The 25,134-nt window shown below is 36.8% G+C and overlaps 1 pseudogene; it reads right to left on the reverse strand.

Annotated features, from left to right (window-relative positions):
- Positions 1-4,078: 4,078 nt before the first annotated feature.
- The window catches only part of LOC112178007, a 41,005-nt pseudogene continuing 19,949 nt past the window's right edge, over positions 4,079-25,134 (reverse strand).

The raw sequence follows: 25,134 nt of genomic DNA on the forward strand, positions 1-25,134 counted from the left end.
CCAAACTCCACTACTATTGAACAACCCCTTGATCTCCTTTCTTCTTTTCCTGTTACTGGCCTTCTGGTGGAAATACCGAGTATTTAGGTCACCCTCTGTCAGCCACATAACCCTAGAACATTGTTTCCAATAATTGTGTTCATGCAATAGTAAATCATTCAATCTTCCTTCAACCCAAGCCTCTCATATTCCGGTGGTGCAGACAAACTTCGATCATAGAAGACTGATAGCATTGCCCTAGTCTTCTCTATCACCACCTTAATATTACCAAACTTCTCCTTACTCCAGTTCCGAAGCGCTTATCTTGTATGCTCAATCTTTAAGCACATAGTTTGGAAAGGGACCCCTCCACCCCATCCCAACCTTCTTTAAGAACCCTAGCACACTCATCATCCTAAAGCCAATGCTCTTCAAACCGGAACCTCTTCTTTTTTCTCTTCTTCTTAGGCCGAGTTTGATGCACCTCAATGAGTAGTGGAAGATGGTCAGATTTTGATGGACTAAGATGAGTGACTCGAGCTGCAGGGAATAGATCCACTCATTCTCTATTTGCCAAGAATCTATCAAGACGAACCTTAATCACCTCACCTCCCCGTTTACCCCTCCACGTGAAGGACGGGCCAACAAAGTTAATATCCACCAACCCACAACCATCCACACATCTTGTAAATGCCTCCATTTGCCTCGGACAACGAGGGGGACCACCCTCCTTCTCGCTACCATGAAGAATCTCATTAACTTCTCTGCTAAGCAACCACGGTCTGCAATTTTTGTGCCCTAAATTGGTAATTAGTTCCCAAGTAAGATGCCTTTGTTCCACTTTTGGAAAACCATACAAACCCGTAAACCTCCATTGATTGCTGTCATTGACATTACCCATCAAGACATCAATATGATTATCAGAATAATTACTAAGTGACACCTCCAACCCATCCTTCCAAAACAAGCACAACCCTCTTGATCTTGAAATCTTCCCATTGGGTTTCCGAACAGTCTTGCAAGCCACAGCAAAAGTGTTTTGGAAATCAATTTGAACCTTCACACTTGTCATCTCGTTAACTTTACATCTAGTTTCGCAAAGAAAAATAACATCGAGAGAATTTAGAGCAATTAGCCCTTTAAGTTCATTCACTATCCAAGGGTTCCCGATCCCTTGGTAGTTCCAGCTCAACACATTCATGACTCGTGATGGGTCGAGGCTGGACCCATCACGGAGGGACGTTCAAGAGTGCGCCCTTGACTCTTCTTTGGAGAAGTAGACACCCCAGCAACCTTACGCAGTACATAACCCCTCTTCACTTTCCTATCCTGCTGTGAACCTAAATCTTGAGTTCCTTTAGAAAGCCCAGAGGAGCCCTGGGCCTTCTGATCCTTGTTATTTTGCTGTAAACCCACAGCTAGCCCATGCCTTTTGTAAACTTTTGGGCCTGGCCCATCCTTTGCTTCGCCTAGCCCATTCCCACTTAAAGGGACCTCCAGGTCAACTTTCGCCACTTCCCGTGCTTTGCCATTTGAAACTCCTTCCTTATCAATCCTAGACCTAGAAGGCAATAACGCCAAAGATAGATACTGATCAGCTTCTTCCAATTTAGTGAAGTCAACACATTCTTTCTTGCCTGAAGATTCCCCAATTGAATACTCCTTTACTGCAGCTTCCAAATATTGTGCCACCAATACCGGAACATCTCGTAGATCACTTAACCCTTCCCCCTCCGCCATAGTTGGAGGATTTCGGCCACTCAGGGGTTCCGTTTATCTCTTTTTTCTTATTTTGAGTTCATTTTCCTCCCCTGTACCAATTGGTTTGTCCACTTCCATTGCCGTACCATCTCCTGTTAGTGGCACAAGAGCACCTGCATCCCTTTCTTCCCTACTCCTGGTAAGGCCGAAAATTGGAAGATCAGGTGCCATTAGAATCCAGCTTGTTTTCCTCCTTGTGTTTAGTCTCAATCTAGAACCACCACCGTCGTTCCCCAGCCCATGTGATTTCAAACTCCACTACTCAAGCAACCAAGACTCCTTTCTCTCCGCATTCATAAGAGCGTCATAAGCAAGTTCAGTCAATTCTCCCTTCTCCATGCATGAGCACGTCGCCTCCATGTGTGACAGTAGACCACAAAAGAAGTAAAAATTTGGAAGACACTCATACTTCAGTTCAAATCTCCGGGTTTCCAGCCAACCTGCCGGCATGAAGTTGACTCATTTTTTCAGAGGTGGTTCCACATCGATCCCAACCCTGATTCTCTGAAATTTCCCCAAGCAACTCACCCCACTACCTCTCCTTGCTCTTACGAACTGACCAATTGCCTCTCTAATACATTGTCCCGTTACCTCAATTCTATGATCCTCTAAATACATCGAGACAAACCCCGTACACGAATCCAGAAAAATTGGGTTCGAAGAAACACCTTCTCTAGATCCTCACGACCATCTGTTACCGCAACCGCTACCAAGGCTTTCTCGAAGGATCATGGGTAGCCTTTCACAGCCCACTTTAGATCTCCTTCATTTCGAAACGAGAACACCACTCGATTACTCCTGCCTGACTGTGTCGCCATAATGCGAGATCAATCTGGCAGATCAAACTTTGGGATCCACAAGCTTTCATCGTACTTATAAAAAACTCCACCCTATACGGATTTGCAATTAGCAATTCACATACTGAGAACCACCTCTGTTGCCCCTCATCCACCATCGTCGGAGGAATAACTACCTCCACCTCTGTATCAGACAATGCAAGCTTCCTATCAAAACTTCCAACAACCTTCTCTATTAAACACAAGGCGTGAGACAGCAAAGACCAACCCTTGACAATCCCACACACACACTAGGACATAAGTCAACTTACAAGAACTCTGTCACTATGGACGCCTCTTTTTTAAGGAAGACAAAGAAAACCCTAACCCTCAAGAGAGAGAAGAGACAGATGAGATTAAGAATATGTCATCGTAGTTTTTTATTCATTTTAAGTTTAGTTTTTGCTCGACTTTTTGGTTGAGTTAGGTTATTTTTCAGTTTTGGTTTGTATGTTTTTTGATCTGTGAGGATCCGACTGTTGGATCCTCCCCTTGTTTGGGTGGTTTGATCCTAGAAGTGTTTTGGGGGCCTTAGGTGGTCTCCGATGAGGTTTCATCTCGATTGACATGTCATTATATTTATAGTTCTCGTGTTTCAAACTTTAAAATGCTTGTGTGCTTTGTGTTGTATTGAGTGTGACCTTGATGTGATTAAGTGACTGACGGAATTGAGTGAGCAGAGTTTGATAATTTTGTACTTATCTTGGTTTGTGTGAAGACACAGCATGATATAGAGGTGAGTCTCACATTGTTTTGAGTGATAAATTAGTATTGTGATAGTTTTAGTAGAATTAATTGTTAGCTATAAATCATATTTGTTGCAAGTAATTTTTTTTTTTTGAAAAATATGAACTTGAACTCCAATGGTTCATACGTAAGTAAAAACAAGGATTTGTTACAAATGATTTTCAACTGAGTAGATTGTGAAATATAGTTGGAATTGTTTGTTGAAATGAAAAGCATTATGTTTTGCGTGTTTTGATCGTTATTGTTGTACAATGTGATTTTGAGGGAAACAAATGAATTTTGGGAAATTTTTTACAACAGTACTTGATAAATGGGTGACTCCGAAATTCGGTACATTTTCTTTCAAAAAAATCAAAACGGTACATGAACTTGTAATCTCAACCGAAAATATATACATGCCGTTACATCCACCACTAGTCAATGTGATTTTGGTCAAATTTGTAAGGGCAAATCCGTCTATTTAGTGATTGATGAAAAAAAATATATATATATTCAATGTTCTCCACCGACTCCGAAGATCCAACCGGCACCGAGCTCCAACGACTTCCTCTTTCCTAATGCACCTGCTAGCATGCCATACTCTACTTCACCATGGCCGTGATCGTCGCCGCCATCGCAATCTCCATGACCCTCCCTTCCAAGCTCACAGTCGGAACCCTGATCCGCCGCACCCATCAGCCATTTCATCTGTCTCTTTTTCCTCAAGAACTCTCTGGGCCTCTAGCTTCACCATCGCCACCATCACCTAACCCTCTCTATTTCCTCTGATCCCAGAAAACCCGAATTCCACCTCCATGAAAATGACCCTCTTCACTGTCCTCACTAACCTCTGAATTGAAAGAAATCGAACCATCAAGACTATTTAAAGGTACTCAAGTATCTCTACCTTCAAAATTTGCAGGCCTAACGAGACCTTGATTGTTCTCCTTGGAACCCATTTCGATCACCTTTAAGACCAGCCACAACAAGTTAGAACCCAAAAGAAAGCACCTTCAAATACCATAAACCAGAACCCCAAAATTCAAAATTAGACGAAACCGGGCAAAACCCATGATCTAAAACAAGAACACAACCACGAAACCCCATAACCCACATCATTCATATTTCAAAAATTTTAAATTTCCAAAAGAACAAAGAACCCACAAACCTTGACGAAAGGTCAAGTCTTTTCGCCCCAGATCAAAAATGAGATTGGGTCAATTCCGGTCAATAGTTCTGGGGTTTGTGAGTAGCTAGATTTTGGAGGCTCAGATTGGTTTGTTTGGTGATTTGAGTGGTGGTGGATGGTTTTTATAATCAGAGCAAGTCAACAAATAGAGGATTGAGGAAGAGATACTCACCAGGAGAGAGATAGAGAGAAAGAAGGATTGGTAGAGCGTGGAGGCTCAGATTGGTTTGTTTGGTGATTTGAGTGGTGATGGATGGTTTGTATAATCAGAGCAAGTCAACAAACAAAGGATTGAGGAAGAGATACTCACCAGGAGAGAGATAGAGAGAAAGAAGGATTGGTAGAGCGTTGACCATCGAGGACAGGTGAGTAGGGAAAGAGAGTGATGTAGGACGAGATTTTAGCCAATTTCAACCAAAAATCTCTAAAAGAAAGAAGCGTTTTCACATTAAGAAGAATAATTTGAATATTGGAAGTTGGTATTCAAATAGGCTTCTTAATGATAGAATTAATCATTAATTACCCTTTTGGATATATCGGGATTCTCGAGCAAAATCTTGATTGGGATTCCAAGCGTAATATTTTTTAGTATCTAGGATTTTATTTTTGATTTTTATTTAATCAAGTTTAATTAGGTTTCCTAGTTTTAGTCTACAATAAATTCTTCTTTATGTTTTCTAGTTGTATTAGGTTTATGCTATGTGCCCTATATAAGGCACCTTTTAGATTATAATTTTCATTCAAGTGATAAAAAAACCAAATATTAGAGAAGTTTCTCTATGTTTCTTACAGCTGTGCCCGTAATTGCTAGTGGATTCTAGCTCATCTCATATGGCTTTCGACGCTTGACGGAGCCTCTTACTATCATATTCACGCTTCCCGCATCATTTGGTATCAGAGCGGGTATCACCCGCTTCTTAGCAGACGACGATCCAAGGGAGAAGTTCACTACCACTAACCTCAACGATGCTGGCCGTAGAGTATCTATCAAAGAAAGTTTCGTTGAAGAGGAATATGCCAAGGGATTCGCCCTAGGATAACCTCATCAATCCAAAAAAAAAGAAACATGGAACGTTGGATATTCACAATGCCGGATTACGACGACTTCCGAACTACATGTATCATCAACGACAAGGTATGCTCTGTAATAATTGACAGTGGTCTACGAGAGAACTTTGTAACAAACAAAGTTGTGGATTATTTTCAATTACCAACAGTGAAGCTGAGTGATCCATGCTGGATTCCATTTGGAGAGGATGAATATGCACAAGTAACAGAGGTTTGTAAAGTTCCTGTCTCTATGGAACAATTTTATAAAGAAGAAATTACTTGTCATGTGATTGATATGGACGACACTAATATGCTTTTTGGAAGACCATGGCATGAAAGCGTCAAAGGTGGTTATTGCAAAGACAACACATATTTATTTAGGTGGGAGTCGCACAAAATAAAAATTAGAAGGAAGAACATCAAAAATGACCATCCTGAGGTGTGTGAAAAGGAACATGAAGAAGCAACTTTGAAGATTGAAGAAAAACTTATTAAGGATAAGGAAGTTGATTCATTCATCACATCGATATTCATGTCATGCATGCCTAATTGTGTTCAAGATCAACCCAAGGAGAAGTCTTTACCCGTTCCTTTTCAAGTGGAGGAGTTCAAGTTTCAAGATACTTATTCCAAACTTGTCTACGGTATTGGATTCATAGTGATACCTTTTAATTTCGAGAATATTGAAGTTGATGGCTTATCATGTTTTATTCCTACTAATGATCGAGCTGCATACTAGAGGAACTCGAGGTCGAGTTCTTTTCAAGTGGAGGAGACTGATGTAGGACGAGATTTTAGCTAATTTCAACCAAAAATCTCGAAAAGAAAGAAGTGTCTTTACATTAAGAAGAATAATTTGAATATTGAAAATTGGTATTCAAATAGGCTTCTTAATGATGGAATTAATCATAAATTACTCTTTTAGATATATTGGGATTCTCGAGCAAAATCTCGATTGAGATTCCAAGTGTAATATTCTTTAGTATCTAGGATTTTATTTTCGATTTTTATTTAATCAGGTTTAATTAGGTTTCCTAGTTTTAGTATACAATAAATTCTTCTTTATGTTTTCTAGTTGTATTAGGTTTATGCTATGTGCCCTATATAAGACACCTTTTAGATTGTAATTTTCATTCAATTATCAATAAAAAAACTAAATATTAGAGAAGTTCCTCTATGTTTTTTACGGCTGTGCCCGTAATTGCTAGTGGATTCTAGCTCATCTCATATGGCTTTCGATGCTTGACGGAGCCTCTTACTATCATGTTCACGCTTCTCGCATCAGAGAGAGAGAGTAAGCGAATGGACAATACTAAATTACCCTTAGAAAAAATGAATAATGGCATATGGTTAATGGTGTTATTGACGTCATGTACTAAAAGTGTGTCGAGATTACAAGTTGATTTTTTTTGAAAGAAAATGTACCAAACTTCGGAGTCACCCATTTGTCGGGTACTATTGTTAAAATTTTTCCATGAATTTGGGAAGAAAAGGCGGTTTTGTCGGTTTTGAGTTTTGAATGGAGTATGTACAATTTTGGGTGATGGTTTGAGGTGTGAAAATAATATTTTGAAAAAGTTTTTGATATTGTTTGAGATTGGTGAATTTTTATATCAAGTTATGATAATCGTGGTGAAAATCAATACAGTAGTACTAAGGTAGTGATAATTGATACAGTAGTACCAAAGTGGTGATAAATTGTACGACAATTGTTGTATAAGGGATGTGGATTATTGTTGAGTGATTGATGTTAATATTGATGTTGTAGTGATTTGTGTTATCAATAGATGAATGAGTATTGATTTTTAGTTTATTTCTATTATTGAATTGCTTGTTTTCTTTCATAATCTCCTGAACTAAATTATATGCAGAGATTACTATTTTCTGAATTGATTGGTTTTAACGTAATCTCCTGAACTAATTTTCTAATGCAGAGATTACTATGACTTCTATTTATTTGATTTTTATGTAGTCTCCTAAACTAATTTTTTATGCAGGGATTACTATGATTTGGTTGTGTGCTTTTGATGTGATCTCCTAAACTAATGTAGGGATTTCAATGAGTGTGATAGGTCACTGAGGTGACAATTATTCGGTTGAGATAAATGAAGGTGATTTTGGATTTTTGGGGATTTAAATGTTTTAAAACGTTATTTGACTTTGACTTGTTTTAGTTGAAGTTTTGTATAATTGATTGCTAAGTTGAGAGACAGAGCATATATGTTTTAGTCATGAGTTAACTTACGAAAGCATGTTATTGCAAGATATGAACTTGGTGTTATTTGTCGTGGAAATTACATATCGATTTCGTTAGGTTGAGATGACTTAAGCATGTGCTTCTTCTTTGTTGTTTTGAGTTTACTCACACGAGCTTTCATAAGCTTACTAGGTTTGTTGTTTAATAATAGTTGGAAAAAAAGCCAAGGTTGATTGAAATTGGTAAGTAAAAGGGCACCCGTGATGAAATTAAAAGTGCAGGAGTACAAATGATTTAGGATATAAAGATCACGGAAGTAAAATGAAATTTGCCCTTACATTTTTTTTCTAGAATCACGTATCTTATTCATCAAACAAATGTCTGATCCTTTACCTTATTTATTTTTATGTTAGGATGAAGACACAAGCTACGAAAAAGGGACTACTAGTGTTGTGCAGGACAAGGCTATGCTCACCTTTTTCGAGGTAGGGTTTTTAAATCCAATGATGGATATATATTCAATGTCTCTCTAAATTTTTGCATGAGCTTTATGGTGTTTGCTATTGTATGAACTTATTTATGATGTATGCTTTGTTGGCTACGAATTATGATATGTGTTATGACCCTTTTGGTAGTGATGGAATTTATTGGCTTGTAATAGTCATGGATGCATAATGTTTGTGTGCTTGTGCTATTAGAATTGTAAGTGTTTTAACGATGTTTGTTAATTCGTCCAAAGATATGAGGGTAGTATTAGAGGGGAAATGCTTTGTATAGTTGAATTCGAACCTCATAGGGACCATGGTTCATGCGAGTCCATTTGCCTAAGAAATATGAGACATTGATTGTGTCTTTGCCAATGATTTTAGGATCAGATTCAGTAGTCAGTGATTCCGATAAGGGGATATTGACGGTGCGATGCTTTGTGAGTCTGAATTGGATAATTTGAACCTAAAGATCGAGGAGATGACAAGATGACTAGAAAAAGGCATATGCAGATAGGAGGAACATGGGTTAATGAATGGTGGTACGGTTTGAAAGGTTGGTGCTTAATGTGTGAGTTGATACATGGTGCTTGGGTTTTGTTTCTATTTCCACAAAATTGATAGAGACATTAGTATATGAGGATAACTTTTCCCTTGAGCAATGGTAGTTTATCCCTATATTACTAGTCTTGTAGGTAAGGATACTTTTTGTTGAGATCTTGAGTGTGGCGGACATTAACTAAAATATTTTGTTCTTTCTTTTCTTTTCACGTGTAATGTTTAACACGTGTCGAACATTTGTTTTTAAACTTTTTTTGTAATTATGAGCCTTAATTACTTTGTAAGGAGCTCTACAGATACTATATTCTTTGAATACAAGAGTTGTTTTGTAAACTACTATTTTCTTAGAGATTCGTTGCAGATTTTAATTTTTGAATAATAATGAAACTGATGCCTGTATGCCAAATGAGTTCTACTTAATTACCTATCAGTCTATATATCAAAACAAGAGAGTCTACACGTCTCATACCATGTATTTTACCAACCGGAGGTGGCTCTAGATGTTCCAATATATGATCTAACACCCGTAATAGTTCAATCCACATTCCTCTTTTGTTAGTCATCTTGTTTATTCAGGATCTTTAAACTCGAAACCTGATAAGATCATTTTATCAACACTTTGTTGAAAGGGCTTACTTTCCCTCCATGCATGTGCACTTACAGACCTACTATAATCATAATTCCAAAACCTTTTTTTTAGGCTGACCATAGATCCTAAACGCCTCATGACGTAAACTCAACCAAACAAAAGAATTCATTTTCTTTCAATCTCATTTCGATATCAACATCCCTCACATCCTTCCACATACATCACTTTCAAATGCATACTCATAATGCCTCTCTCTGCATTATGTATGACAATTGGAATATCAATGCTCGTAATATAATATCCAACACATGCTTTTATACAAACCAATAACATTCGAGATTTAAGTCGAGCAATGACATGCAATTCACCGATTTCCATTTATTTTAACATTTTATAGAAAAGGTTTCTCGAGACACCTTACCTAGAAATCCAAGCTTTAATGTCAACGCTACTCATGATTAATAATACTGGGAAACAAATCTTGAGTCCAAAATAGAATTCAATCGATCATAACTTCATTTGGTCAAATCTTCGGAATTACTTTGGACACCCAAAATAATCTTATACCACACCTCATTCATGTACTTTTGTTGAACCTTGTTCGTTTATGTTGCCCATTACATTCCAAATGTCAATCCAAGTTCCTAAAACTTCATGTTATGAACAATCAAATTAAACAACATCTTATCATTCGTCATTGACATCAACAATTGCTCAACTATTACTTATCACCAAACTTCTCCATGATCCATATTTACGAAATGAAAATCAATGAAGTACTCATAATTGTTAAGGACACCTAAATCCGCTTAACCAAATCCTTTTATATATAACCCAATTCAATTTTGATCATTCTTCTTGTCCTCTTCACACAATTACTCCCAAAATATAATCATTTGACTTCTACATGCTAATCTGATTTCTTCATCGCACACATGATCATTTGACTTTACACTTGTACCCTAATCACAGTCCTTAAATTACTAAGGACACCCAAAACTTCGTCGAATTTCCTTAAATTTTCAAATTTCAAAATCTTAATCAAAACTTAAATTCAAGTATGAGGCTTGCAAAGCTCACCAAATATACCAACTTTCGTACATATTGAAACCAAACGTCCTCAGAAAACATAGTAAACTCTTCGGAAAACTCATAAACTTTGGTGGTTCAATTCTCTCTCATGGCCTATCATCTAGAAAACACAAACACCATAGAAAGGTTGCTGACATAGAGATGAAGCCTACGTTTACCCGTCCGTTGCCAAGAAGTGGCCGAAATCACAAAATCCATCAGCGAACTCGAGAAGCTTTCAGGCCTCGTCCTGTCGCCATCACTTCTAGTTCGGAGAAAGAAGAATTGGACTCTACTTCGCCTCGCCAAGAGGTGTAGAACCGTACTTGTGTGGCGCATGGAGGTGGATGGAGGACGGAGAAAAGATCAGGTCCCCGTCGATGCAAAATGGGTCGAGGATCCGGGTCTTAATCTGATCTCCTTCGGACCAATCCAATATATATAACCTCATCCAACAGTCCAAATTTAGATGTTTGAAATCAATGGTTCAGATTGCGCCACACCACACAATTTTCTAGTTTTAAATAAATTTTTGGATAATAACAACTTTCAAAAATCATTAAAATAGCTCGCCTGTCTGAAAAATCCTTCAAATATTCCTATGAACTCATAACGACCTCTAGTTTAATCCTATGGGCTGGAAAGATAAAATTTGACAAACTAAAAATTTAAATAATTTTGAAAGCCATAAAGAGTTTAAATCTAATAAAAATTTAAATAGAAATAGCTCAAAATTATTTTTCATTTTTAAATTAGGAAATAAATTTTCCGAGATCTCACAAGGAGTTTCGTCTAAGAATATGTATTCTCACATGCACCAATTAGCAAGAGTGCTATATTGACTACTTCACTCACTTTACAATTGTGCTGACCTAACAGAAAGACACTGCTCACAGAAAGCCATCAAACAATAATACCGGCTTACCACTATTTTCCCACCAAAAAATAAATCCAGTGACACGTAGTTTCATCTTGCCACTAGGAGGCTGCGAACATTTGATGAAACAAGGAACTCGCCACCTGATTAGGACAGCCAATATACATAAGATGCGTGGACCGGGGCAAAGCCTACTTTGCCCAACCAGAAATTGATAGGGACTTACTAATAGCAAATAGCCACGAAGTACTAAAAAGTAAAAGCAAACTAAACTGAGTAAATAATATAAAGATAAACATGGCCCAAATGGGACTAAGCCCAAAGTCAAGCCAAGAGATGGTTTCAAAACCCCACTAGCCATAGTCCAGCCTTGCCCACCACCATCGTACCACCCATGTTGGATCGCTTCTAGTGATCTACCACCGTTGCCCCACTCTTGTAGCGCTACTAGACCATATTGCCCTCCATGTGCCTTACTCCAACTGCGATTCGATCTCTCCGTCATCTATGCTGTCAAACCACCCTATCGAGGCCATTAAAGGGGCTGAGGAGGAATTCGAACTCACAACACTTCCAACAACCCGGTTTCCCTATCCCCAGACCATCTTCCATACCTATCCAATCGATCTATTCTACCACTGGATCCAACAACCACTTATTTGATTCCCCTCTGCAATTTGCCTAAAACTCCCCAAACCTTACCAGCCACCTCAACCTCTTCTTTAACCAACCTTGTCTTGAAATCTTGAGCCAAGATGGCCACCAAGAACCTATAGTTTCGCTAATGAACAATGTCATGACATGAACTTTCGTTATTAATTTCTTGTAATTTTTGTTGAAATTAATAAAGCTTCAGTTTGTATAAAAGTTTTCAAAAAAATCAGAAAAATCCAAAACTATCCAAATCCGGAAAGAAATTCTCTCCCCAGAATCCCCAACCCAACCAGGATTTATCTCAGTCGTTTGGCAGCGCCACCACAGTTGTTTTCTTCCTCTCTCCCTCTCTCTCTTCTACCTACCTCGACCACTCACCTGCCTCTGAACTCACCGTGCATGGCGCAACAAGAGCCAAAACACGGGGGCGAGTTGCTGGACCTAGCCACTTTAGGGCTCGGGTTTTGTAGCTCTCCTCTTGTTATTTCCATCCATACTAGTCTTGAAGCTCGATATGACCTATGGAGCTTGGATTTTCAATTTGAAATTCCGGCCACCACAAGCTTCCAAGAGAGTCCTAGCTCGATCTAGGCCAAATCAATCTTAGTGCCACTTATAAAAGTTGCTCCTCTTGTAGTGCTCTTCATTTTGACTAGTCATATCTTGCTGGTTTTAAAGTTGATGGGCGGCGCATAAGGCTCACGCGTCGCCACTTGTGGTGGCCTGTCTGGCCTCTTTTGGAGCTATTGTTTTCTCTGTTATCCTCTACTCGTCGATACAAGCATGTAGATGTATTTGTTTTGTCATAATTTAATTGTTTGAACATGTTAGGTTAAATGTAGCTTCGGTTTGTTCGGTTTTCGATCCATGCAGATCCAACTATTAAATTCAATGCACAATCGAATTCAACCCGATTCAAATTTAAAGCCTAATCCATCTGGGAAGCTAATGAAAGACATTTTGCTCTAGAATTTAAAGAAGACGATGATGATAAGTGATGGATTGATGGTAGAAGATGAATATAGCAGTGAACTGGAGAAAAAGAAAAACTAGAGCAATTAGAAGACGAAAGGGTTTAGGATTTGTTTATTTAATGAATAATCCCTTAATAATGTATGGTGGGTGCTATTCGCACACCCATTTTCTCTATTTACACACCCTCTCTATTTTTTTTTATTAAATTTTAATATAACTTTTTTTTTTTTTACAAATTACCCTAACTAGCCTCCTTTGTAGTTATGTTTCTTTTTATTTTTTCTATTTAACAAGTCAATCATGAATTAAACATCATTATACAATAAACTAATTTTTCTCGTGAATAACATTGTTGATTGAGAAATTTTCTTCACACAATGCTAAATAATAGATACACATCTCTTACTTAATACACAACCTATTAACTTTTTTATTTTAATATTTTACTAGAAACACAATCCCAAACTTCCTAAACTATCACTATGCCAAAAAGGCCTTCAGACGACAGAACTGTTCTGTCGTCTGAACGAACAAAAATGTGTCGTCTAGTACGGTGTCGTCTCTTGGGGGCATCAGACGACATAAAAAAATAAAAGTCTTGTGTTGTCTGATGAGTTTTGCATTTTGGGAACATTGTGATCTGTATCTTTAAAAGCATTCAGACAACAGTTTTGTATTGTCTGATAAACAAAACAACCACAGTATTTTTTAAATACTATTGTGTGAAGCATATTTGCAGGACTTATTTGTGTGGTCTGAATGCCCTTAAATAAGAAATATGAAGACTCGTATGTAGTGTCTTCTCTCATAGAACAACACTTAAAGGTTGTGCTAATTTACTTTAAACGACAATTATATGTGGTCGTAAAGAGCATCAGTGGACAATTAAGTGTCGTTCTTGGATAGGTTTGTATGACATTTAAGTGTTGTGTGAAAGATTTTGAAATTATACATATGTGATGTTGGGAAATGGTTTAGACAATAGATATCATATTCTTTCTGTTATGTCAGTCTCACTACGACGACAATTTACTGTCGTTTAAGATTATTTAGACGACAAATATTTGTGGTCTGAATATAAAAAGGACCACTAATAGTACGTGTTTTATATTGTCTGTGATCATGTCCAATCACACTTATTTGTTGTTGTTATACACTTTAGCCAATACTTTCATCTAACTTATGTTGTTGTTTTGCATTTCAGACTACAATTTTCTGTTGTCCCAATGTCATAAAGACAATAAACTTCTAATTGGTTTTTGTGTTGTTTTTGTGCAGCTGCAACCACACATTTTGGTGTGCTTTTGTTGTAACTTGCAATTTGAGATAACACATATTAGTAGGCCTCTGTTGCAATTGGTATGCATGCATTTGGAAATTAAAATTGGCCATTCATGAAACCATAAAATCCACATCCGAAATCATTCATTGTAATTTCTATTAATCCATCATTGCCTCATGTACACAAACCTAATCATGAGCATCAGCAACATAGCAAAATAGCTAGCAGTACTGCAAGTTTGACCCCAAGGTTTTATTGATCTTGAACTTGGGTAAATGGAAAAACTGACCCTGAACTGAAGTTAAACAATAGCAGCATGACACTACTGTGAGGGTACCTTATTTAGCACATGGGTAGAGTTTGGAGCGCGACAAGTACCATGGTTATAGTTCCCATAGCTTCAAGGTGGAGTACCGAAGCTTGAAAACTTAATAGGAGAAATGCCCGTTTGTACACTCTAGACTAAGTTTAGGCTTCTTTGCTCTTTCAGTTTGCCTTAGTTCTTGGTCTGCCATTTCTCCACACGTGGGTGACTTTCAGAAGATCAATCTTTGTAACATCGCCAGCAAGCTCCTCAAAACCACCAACAGATTTTGAGATGGCTTGAGCCAAGACTGCGGAACATGATACCTAAAACATAGGTAGAATATAGGAAATTAGTAAATAGGTTCTTAATACTTTTTTCTGATCCAATGGTAAACAAGTTTATACATACCATTGTTGAGTCGGTTGGAGACAACCAAATTGGCACTTGTTAATCCTGAATGTACCAAAATAACTGCACGCGCTGCAGTTACCATTAGCATGAACAGTCTAGTATCTTCCAATGCTCCCCCCATTTATCCGTACTTCACCCTTCCCCATGCTCCCCATGTCCAAAGCCAAAGGCTCGTCCCCTTCAGGTGCATCAAAATTGGACTGAGGGTTCAAGTCGCACCGTTATCCAAAATTGCTCGATGGTAAGGAACAAGCTAGAATGAAAATGTTTAGCAGTAGTCAATATTTGTAGTTCTTATTTCATACCTTATACCAACTCATTGGCTGTTGATTATGTGTCCTTAGACACCCTCGTCCAATTCACTGCAAATGTGGAAGTTGGAGAACCGAGATTCATGGATTCTCCGTTTAGCCCAACCTGTAAAGAGAAACATACCTAAGTTGAGGCATTCCTCGAGTACACAAGTAATTGAGCAAAATTAAACTTTATAGACCTTGTATGACCATATTTGCCCTGATAAATCTCTACTTCCTTGATCTAATCCTTGTTGAACAACTGGTCCCTTTACATCACAATAGGAAACCTATATTCATATAGTCTTCAAAATCACATATCCAGATTCTGATTTAGTCATATGTATAAAGACACCACAAGAAGTTTCTTATTGCATTGAATTCTTATTTGTAACTCATGTAATTTACTCAAATACAAACTATACCAAATTAACCAAGTCAAATTAATGAAATTATAGGGACCTGCAGTATAATATCAAGTTATCAACACGAAATTTGTATTGGTATATCAAATATTGAAAGTTCTTATTTTTAACTCATGTAATTTACTCAAATACAAACTTTACCAAATTAATCAAGTCGATCAAATTATAGGGACCTACAGTTAATATCAAGTTATCAACACAAAATTTGTATTGGTATATCAAATATTGAAAGTTAGTGAAAATGCAAATCAAAGAACCAACCGGTAATCCAACAGCTACACTTAGAAGCAAAATTTTATTCACCCCAGCATGCATGTTTACATCTCCTGTAAAAGTGAATCTCTGGTCTTGCAGAGTCCCATAAGTTGATCTTATCATTACAGAACATAACTGACATTTAGATATAGGGGCATAGTTTCTTAGGTAGACCTAGGTGACCATTTACCTTCCAAATCAAAAGTAGATGGTGTAATTTCTGACAACACAAATATATAAACAATATACATACCTGAGAGCTGGTCATTGACAAAGACATGCATTAGTGTTCCCAGCCGACAACATAGTGAGAATTGGATGCTTACCACCACGCAGAAATGATTCAGATGGACTTATGTCGACACCAAAAACATCAAGTTCTGCAAAATTCTCTTATATAATTGGATATAAATTTTTCATAGATACATTGAATGGAAAAAGAAGTTCAGTTACTTAATCTTACCTGGTGGTGTACCATAGATAATCATTGGAGTCTCTAGTGATGTTCAACTGATCTAAGAAACCAATAATTGTGAGAGTTGTATCACCTGTCCATGAAGAAATGTCTTCGCTGAAGGTTTCCCATGACCACAACTCAAAGTTAGTGGGAAAAAATTATTTTTGGGATGTCTGAAGTTCCACCTGTAACAAAGTGCACAATAAGCATCATGTCTGTGTATAAGATCGATATATATTTTTATATATATATATATATATATATAAATTGAAAGAAGCTACACTGGAGCTGTAAGAGTTTCCTATGATTTAGCTAATTCATTGGGGAAAAACCTATTTGGCCTCACTTTGATGTCAGACAAATTTTGTGGAAAATAGTAAATAAGCATTGCAGACCATTGTTTATTTCATTTACTTTGGCAGTGTTGAATACAACATTTTCGCAGTCTGGAAGGACGCTGTTGGAACAAGCAGGGATCTCACAGTTTCGGTCATTGAAAGTAACCGTTGCAGCTGAGATTGCATTGCAGTTTGAGAGAAACGCTGCACAACCTCCTGGTTTTGAAGAGAATACATGTGCCTGGAAATTAAAGCACTAATTTAGTTTAATTGGATATCATCAGGAACTTCAAGGATGAATATGATGGTGCTAGATGATAGGTTAGGGAATAATTTAATTAACAGAGTAATTTTTCCAACCTTCTGATACTATTCTTATTTTTCATAGGTAAGTAATAGGTAAGCTGATAGAGTTTTCTATTGTAAAGTATGCTGATTTTCTTTGTAGAAAAGTCAGAGCGAGCTCATTCTTACTTAAACCTGTTGATATCCCCCTCCCCAACAAAAGAGGCTGACAAACCTGTTGATATTTCCCTAAGGATGTAACAGACAGATCAGTATTTAGTAGAGCTTGCTCACATAACTTAATAGCTTTATGGAGTTCCATTAAGTGACCATACTTGGGTTACTTGATCAAGCCTATCAAGTTAGTTACGAGTTCAATGACTGCAAGCTGGTAATTTTTCACACCTTATAATATACATCTAAAGAAATGCTAACACATATTTATCATGAATTCAAATTTCTCATCATATTCATCAATGGGGGCATGGTAGTTGTAGCTGGTAATAATAAATGGGCCTCCAGCAGTTCTTCCGAAATTAGTTCTCCTCCATGGTACTACAAGCAATGTTTAAGATGCAAGAAATAAGTGATATACCATATGATTAAATCAGTGGTTGACCCTAAACTTTATTTAGCATGACATAGTGAAAGAGAAAAAACAATAAGATACTAAACAAACTAAGAAAATTTGAACAGAAACAATATTATCCTAAATATTGATGCACACTGAACAATAGGGTCGCGGTTTCAAATGCATGTTACAAACTAACTCTATGTCACACCCCAAACCCGGGTGTATGACTTAAGGGGTTCTCAAGCAAGAGAAATTCAGGAAAAAAAAAAAATCAAATTAGACACAACTTAAAGTGTAACATTTAGGCAGGAACAGTTTGGTTTTGAGGATTTACGAAAAATTCATTTGTGCAACAATGAAGTTGAAATTTTCCAGAATAAAAGCTAATATATCAAGGTATGACATACTAAAATTTCAAATTAATCTGAGTTCGAGAAGTAAGGGAAACAATGGATGCAAATAGACTGAACTGTTAGGTTTTAGAAAAATATAGCAGCAGCAAAGTCAAAATAGAAAATCCACCAAAAATTCACTTTAAGACCAATTGACAAGAAATCAATTTTGAAACAACTGGTGGAATATCTAGTTTAATATATATAAAGACCAGAGGTTAAATGATTCAAATAGAATTTCAAATCTCAGCAGAAAGTCAAAGGATACACTAAAAATTCTGGAACTTTGCCAAAGCAGACCAGACTCAAAAGGAAAAATCACTGAAGATTCATTATACATTAAAATAAGGTGAAACTTTCCAGATCATTTGTTAACTAGCGGTACAGAAATATATCAAAATTTCACGACACTTGGAGATCAGTAAGTAGGGCAACACAAAGCTCAAAGTTAACAGATCGGCAGCTTTCTCAGAAAATTCAGCAAAGCTGTTTTAACCACAATATGAAGTTTTGATTTTAAAGTTGGTTTATTTTAACAGTAAACAAGAGAGATCTCACAACAAAAAGAACTAGCTTACAAGCCAAAAGAATAGCTACTACATTGGAGAGTAAACAAGGGAATACAAAGAGGATGCATGAAGCGTTACAACCCCATTTGGCTTTTCATATCCCAGGTGGTAACTAAACTAAACCAGCTACAATCTGGTTAGATGTTTGGGGTGTGACTCTCTACTTGTCAAATTGCACTTAAAAATTGCAGAGGAAAACGTTCTAACACTATCACACTAATTACACACCAAATCAGAATCAAAGCTATAGCTACAGAAAAGTTTGCTTTCCCTATCTCAAGCCTTAGCTTTCAGCAGCTAATAAAGCCAATCAACTGCTACAGCAAATCAAATTCCAATCGCTAACACCCACTTTGTATTTCACAAATCCAGCCACCTATACCAAACTTGAAACAAATCACACCCAAACTCTTGGAAAGACTAAAACATAACGAATGTCTTCTCTTTAATTTAAACTGACCAACTTTAAACATCTTCTATTAACCACACACATCCAGTTAAGAATTAACTGGTAAACCACTTGGCTGACTTGTAAGCTGTAAGATTGAAAAGACCAACCCCCCCACCCCCAAACAAACCACCCCAAGGCTAAGGATAGATTGGCTAATATAGAATGATTAACCAAGACAAACTAGGGTAACTTCAAGTACCCTCTAATTTGATGCTAGACATCTACTATTCTTCTTCTTTTTTTAACCTTTTTTTATTTATAGAAATTGAGGTGTGGTTCATTGTTCAAGTTATGTTGGGAATTGTACAGAATAGTAAAGATTTGAAGTAGATACATAAAGTTGGTCTACCATTTAGATGTATTGATAAAACAATGTTCCTAAGGAGATCCCATACTATTTGCTAATAAGCCTAGCTGTTATTTCTTCACTAAAATAGAAATCAAATACGACTCTCGAAGGCTTATGCATGCTACATTAATCTAGGATTAGTATACACAACATTGTACAGTTAGCATCAAGACCATAAGGAAGAGAAATATGCATAACATAAGCAGGGCCACTATAATCCTCTAGAATCCAACAATAATTAACCAAATTTCAGTTAAAAGGGAAAGAAACAACTCGAAAACATAAGCAAAAAAATCATCAGTGGTGCGTTTGTACACGGTTTAACGTTTCATTTAGTATCATCACGCATGCATAAGAATAATACAGCAAAGTATGTGTGCACTGTGTGGACAAGTTTTTAAAGGGAAAACAAACTATAGAATTGTATTACTTTTTATCATATATAGGATTCGATGTGAATGCTTTATAGTTTAACTAAAAAGGCAAATTATCCAAAGCTTAGAACTGATTCAAGTACTTAATAAAAATAGATAAATCACAAACCTCTAGTTAGCTAAGCAACATATTCACTCCTCTGTTTCTGATAATTGATGATTCATAATCAGATCATGTTGATCCGGCAAAAGACTTGACGCTGCAGGGTGCTCGGAGACAATTTACCATACCATATATTGTCATCAACATGAGAATCATCTTCATCGTCATCTGAAGGAAAGATGACATATTTGTTCGGCTGCATTGCATAAAGACTTTAATTAGATCACCAAACAATGAATACATGCACATGAAAAGAACAGGGCTACGAGAAAATTGAAATAATTTAAAATTATACCATGGGGTGATGAATATACTGTGATATTGAATAAACTCATAGAGAGCAGTATACAGCATCGTAAATTCGATATACATCAAGAACGAAGAAAAGTCATATTCGAATACTAAGGAATGGGTACGGAAAGGGTGAATATTGTTTGCTGGGGATGGACATGGGGCGTGATTACTATAGCTGTTACAGACGTACATCTATTTTAGTCTCAGGGAGTTATCTAAGATCAAGCTGCTTTTGCTGATACATCTATTTTGTCCCCAAAGACAAAACCCTAATACAGCTATATCCATTTCAATCACCCCATCCCCAAATAGAAGAAAAACCTAATCGAAATCAAACCCTAAAATTGAGATAATAAGCAAACCCAAAATTTGCAGATAAACCCCTAAAATCGATCAAAGATTGAACCCAGTAGAAACCCTAAACTAAAAAAACGATTGAAACCTTAAATTGCTTACCAATAATCTGAATCGGAAACAACTCTTCTGGTTGCTGGAGAGCCATTAATCCAGACGCGAAAGATGAAGTAGAGACTAAGAAGAAGAAGGAGAGACTAAGAAGAAGAATCGAGAGAGTGAGAAGATGAAGGAGAGAGAGAATCAAGATTAGAGAGAGTTGAGAGAGCTGATGAGAAGGAGAGAGGCGAGTGTTTGATTTTTTCAGTTTAGCAAGTTATGGGTCGAGCTGGGAGAGCGCAGAGTGAGGAGAGAAAATGACTTAATTGTAAGGGATAGAGATCAAAAAGCACAACGTGAAAATTTTTAAAATAAGTTCCACACTCAGACGACATTTAAATGTTGTCTGAATGTCGCAGCACTTTCCAGTCAACTAGGGCTTGGCTATTTGAGAGGGAAAAGACTCATCCAAAATTTTGGATATCCCTCCAAATTTGAGATAGGAAATCACCACCTTCTACAACTACATAAATGTGTTGTCTGAATGCTCACTATTTTTCCAAATTAAACCAGTATGGTTTTAGCCTATATTCAGACGACAGAAAAAAAAAATTGTGTCGTCTGAAAAACTCAGACGACATAAAATACTACTTATGTCGTCTGAAGTGTGTCGTCTGAAGGCCTTTTTGGCATAGTGTATCCTCATTCACAATACACAATATCTTTTCATTAAATTCATATCCTTTTTTTTTGTGAAATAAATTGAGATAAATATCTAGTATGAGACTACCTATTTTTTTTCTTATACAAGAGAGACGACCTATGGGAGCTTCTATTCATATCTCCAAAATTGGTATTTAGACCTCCTCACTTAATAGACCTCCAACTTAATTTTACAAATAACCAATATGCTATCTACACCTCCCTAATTTTCCTATAATACCAATCATCCAATAATATCAATAAAAACCTTTTTTTTAGAGTGTTCTAGTCATATACCATCAAAATCGGTAGTTGGACCTCCTCCATCAATTTTTGAACATTTCACAATATTATTTTGCTCTTGATACAACTAAGCTGAAAAAAAAAATCCTTTCAATTGATAGTCCCCCCCCCCCCCCTCGGGGATTTCTTATTGTTGTATTTTGTAGGCATATGCATCTTTAGAGGCCAAGAGCAGTTCATTTCTTCAACTTCCTAAGATTCCCTCGGTTCATATATTTGCTCGATGAGAATAGTACACTCCAATGGATGAGTATGATTTTAAGAGAAAGTGGTCTGTTGGTGTTTTGGTTAGAGAATATTGCATATCCGAAATTGACTCAAGGAACTGGTCTGTTGATTTCTCCCTTGCTTGGTAAGGATGAAGACCATAACAAAAACAAAAGGGAAAAAATGGCATGTGGATGACCATTTGTTGATTTCATGACCTCTAAAAGGGAAAATACTTTTTTTTTTTCTTATGTGTCTTTATTGGTAATTTGACATGAGTTGACAAAGTCAACTATCACTTGAAAAAAGAAAGAGGTCCAAATGCCAATTGTGGAGGTATGAATAGAAGCACCTACTACCTATTGCATTGATGCAGTTGAAAAAAAAAATGAGACCCAAAGAATGACATATTACTCTAGAAGACTTAGCATCAATTCCTCAATGGCTCAATGTGAAAGTTTTGGTCAATCACATGGTCATCACTAAACTTAATACAACGGCACCCAAAGAGCGTTTTAACTGCTTTTCACTTGTTGGGTTGAACATACTCAGATGCCATGGGGAATTGCTTGTCATTACAGACTTGACCAAGACAATATTCAGATGCCAATTGTTGAGATTTATGAACCAATGATGATGAAATTGGAGTGAAACAAAACAATACATCACAAGAGTTCTTGATGAATTTTTCAATGGTTTTCACTTGCTCTTGTTTGTCCATATCATTTGGATAGTTAATACATTTTTGAAACTAGATTGATAAGAAGGCTCGATCCCATGCATGCCAAATTATTGAGAATCAAATTCATGATATCCATCTGCGATAGACCTAGAAACAAACAAAAACAAAAAAAAAAACTGCATATGTTTGTTAATTCCAACTCTGTTTCTTTATTGTTAGTATAAATATCTCTTTTAGTAATTTAACTTACCCATAAAATGTGATGTTGGGTGTGTGAAAAAATGAATGTGTATTTAACATTTAGAGGTGTGCGAATAAAATTTCTCTTGTTGATTAGGAAAAAGAAAATGATGGACAGGACGAAGTGCATTATGTCAAAAGTTTTGAAATTAGTGTGGCAAAGTTTAGGGCTTAGATGAAAAATCACGATGTAACTGAGTTTGGGAATTTAGGTATGTCATGACTGCTATACAAAACTGAAGCATTCACCTAAAGAAGAACCAAAACCTCTCACATCTAAATAAGCAACGTTCATTGAAGATACCATTTCTAGTGACATGAAGCATTCTATACTAAAGGAGATCCAAAACCTCTCACATCTAAATAAGCAGCGTTCATTGAAGATACCATTTGTAATGACATAAAGCATTCTATAGAGTGATGATATGACTAAAGTCAAAATGAAATCAGAGCATCAACAATTTCAAAGTTATCAATCAACTCAAGTCAAAACCATGATTAGCCGGCAATTCATACCAACATAAAATTAAGACGAATAGAACACACAAATTTAAAGCTCCTAGTCCACCAAATCGCTGAGAAATTAATTTTTTTTAGTAGAGAGTAATGGATTGAAATACACCAAATAATTTCAATTAGAATTTTACTAAGAATATGAATTCAAACGGGCTCGAATGATCATTAAACTCATATTTTTCTTCCATGTCTGTATTGCAAATCAGATGTAAATTTTTTTCCAAAGATGGGTTTAAAGTTGCTTGTTCTGCCATTATTAAACCTCAAAGCATCACATTAGAGATATAGAATGGCCGGCTATGCTAGAGAAATTTTTGATGGAAAAGAAAAGAGAAAATCACAAAGAGTTATGAAGTTCTCTGTATCAGTAGGAAAATAAGGGTTTAGGATTTGTGGATGATTGACTTGCTAAAAAAAATTCATGCATGGGAGGGTAGTTAGGGTAATTTGTAAAAAAAAAAAAATTAAAGTAATAGATAAATAAGGGAGGTGTGTGAATAGCGCACCACAATAATGTATATTATGTAAAAGTAAAATGAGAATTGGAATTTGTCTACTCATTTCATTTTATAGTCCCTTTATATAGGGAGAGAATTACAATGGAAATATCAATTACAATGATGACATTAAATGCTGATTAATGGTAATCGCTAATTCCTTGATTCCCTCTCTGTCAGTCACTTTGACGAAAGCACATAATGTGTTTTTCCTTTAACACTCCCCCTTGTGCCAAGTCAAAGACGAAATGGTGCATGAGTTGTTGCCTCATTAAAAACCTTGCCAAATAACAATAAAAACCTTGTGGGACAAAAAATACACCTTGTCAAAGGAAAAGAGCACAACGCACCTTTTACATTTGAGGATGACATGTGTGTGTTAGACTCCCCCTGACGTCTACACATCCCCCTGATCCTTACATTAATCAAGGGAGCTTAGAAAGTCTTTGCATTCCTATGCTTTTCATATGTTTCTCAAATATGTCCTTAGGCAATGATTTGGTGAACAAATCTGCCACATTCGCCTCAAACCTTACTTGATTCACTTGAATCTTGAGGAGGGCCTGTTGTTGCTGATTGTAGAAAAATTTTGGCAATATGTGTTTTGTATTATCACCCTTGATATATCCTAGCTTCATCTGTACGATGCAAGCTGCATTATCTTCATAAATGCAAGTAGGTTCTTCAGTGGTAGAACTCAAACCACTAGTCCCTCGAATATGTGTATGATAGCTCTTAACCATACACACTCACGAACCGCCTATTGTAGAGCAATGATCTCTGAGTGGTTCGAGGAGGTAGCCACAAGGGTTTGCTTGGTTGATCTCTAAGATATCACCATGTTCCCAATGGTAAATACATAACCAGTTTGGGAACAACCTTTATGTGGGTTAGAGAGGTACCCAGCATCAGCAAAACGAACCAAAACGTCATTTGGCGTTTCGGTGTAATGAGTGGCGCTTTCGCCATCAACATTTCCTTTAGGGATTACAGTTCCATCTGTCGTCCCTCTTGTCTCTCTATAGGGTAAGAGTAGTCCCAAGTCAATGGTTCCTTTTAGGTATCGGAAGATATTCTTGATACCATTCCAGTGAAGCTGCATTGGCACTGAGCTAAATCTAGCTGACAAGTTCACTAAGAATGCAATGTCTAGTCGAGTACATTGGGCTAAGTACAATAATGCGCCTATTGCACTTAGATAGGGAATTTCAGCTCCCAACACATCTTCGTCATTTTCCTTTAGATGAAATGGATCTTTCTTTGCATCCAAACTTCTGCCGATCATGGGAGTGCTAGCAAGGTGTGCTTTGTCCATGTTAAATCGCTTGAGCATCTTTTGGACATACACAGACTGGGGGATTAGTATTCCACAAACTCGATGTTATAGTTCAAGGCCTAAATAGATTTCTGTGACACCCCGTAAAT

Source organism: Rosa chinensis, chromosome 7 (genome assembly GCF_002994745.2).
Source record: "Rosa chinensis cultivar Old Blush chromosome 7, RchiOBHm-V2, whole genome shotgun sequence".
Classification (NCBI taxonomy): domain Eukaryota; kingdom Viridiplantae; phylum Streptophyta; class Magnoliopsida; order Rosales; family Rosaceae; genus Rosa; species Rosa chinensis.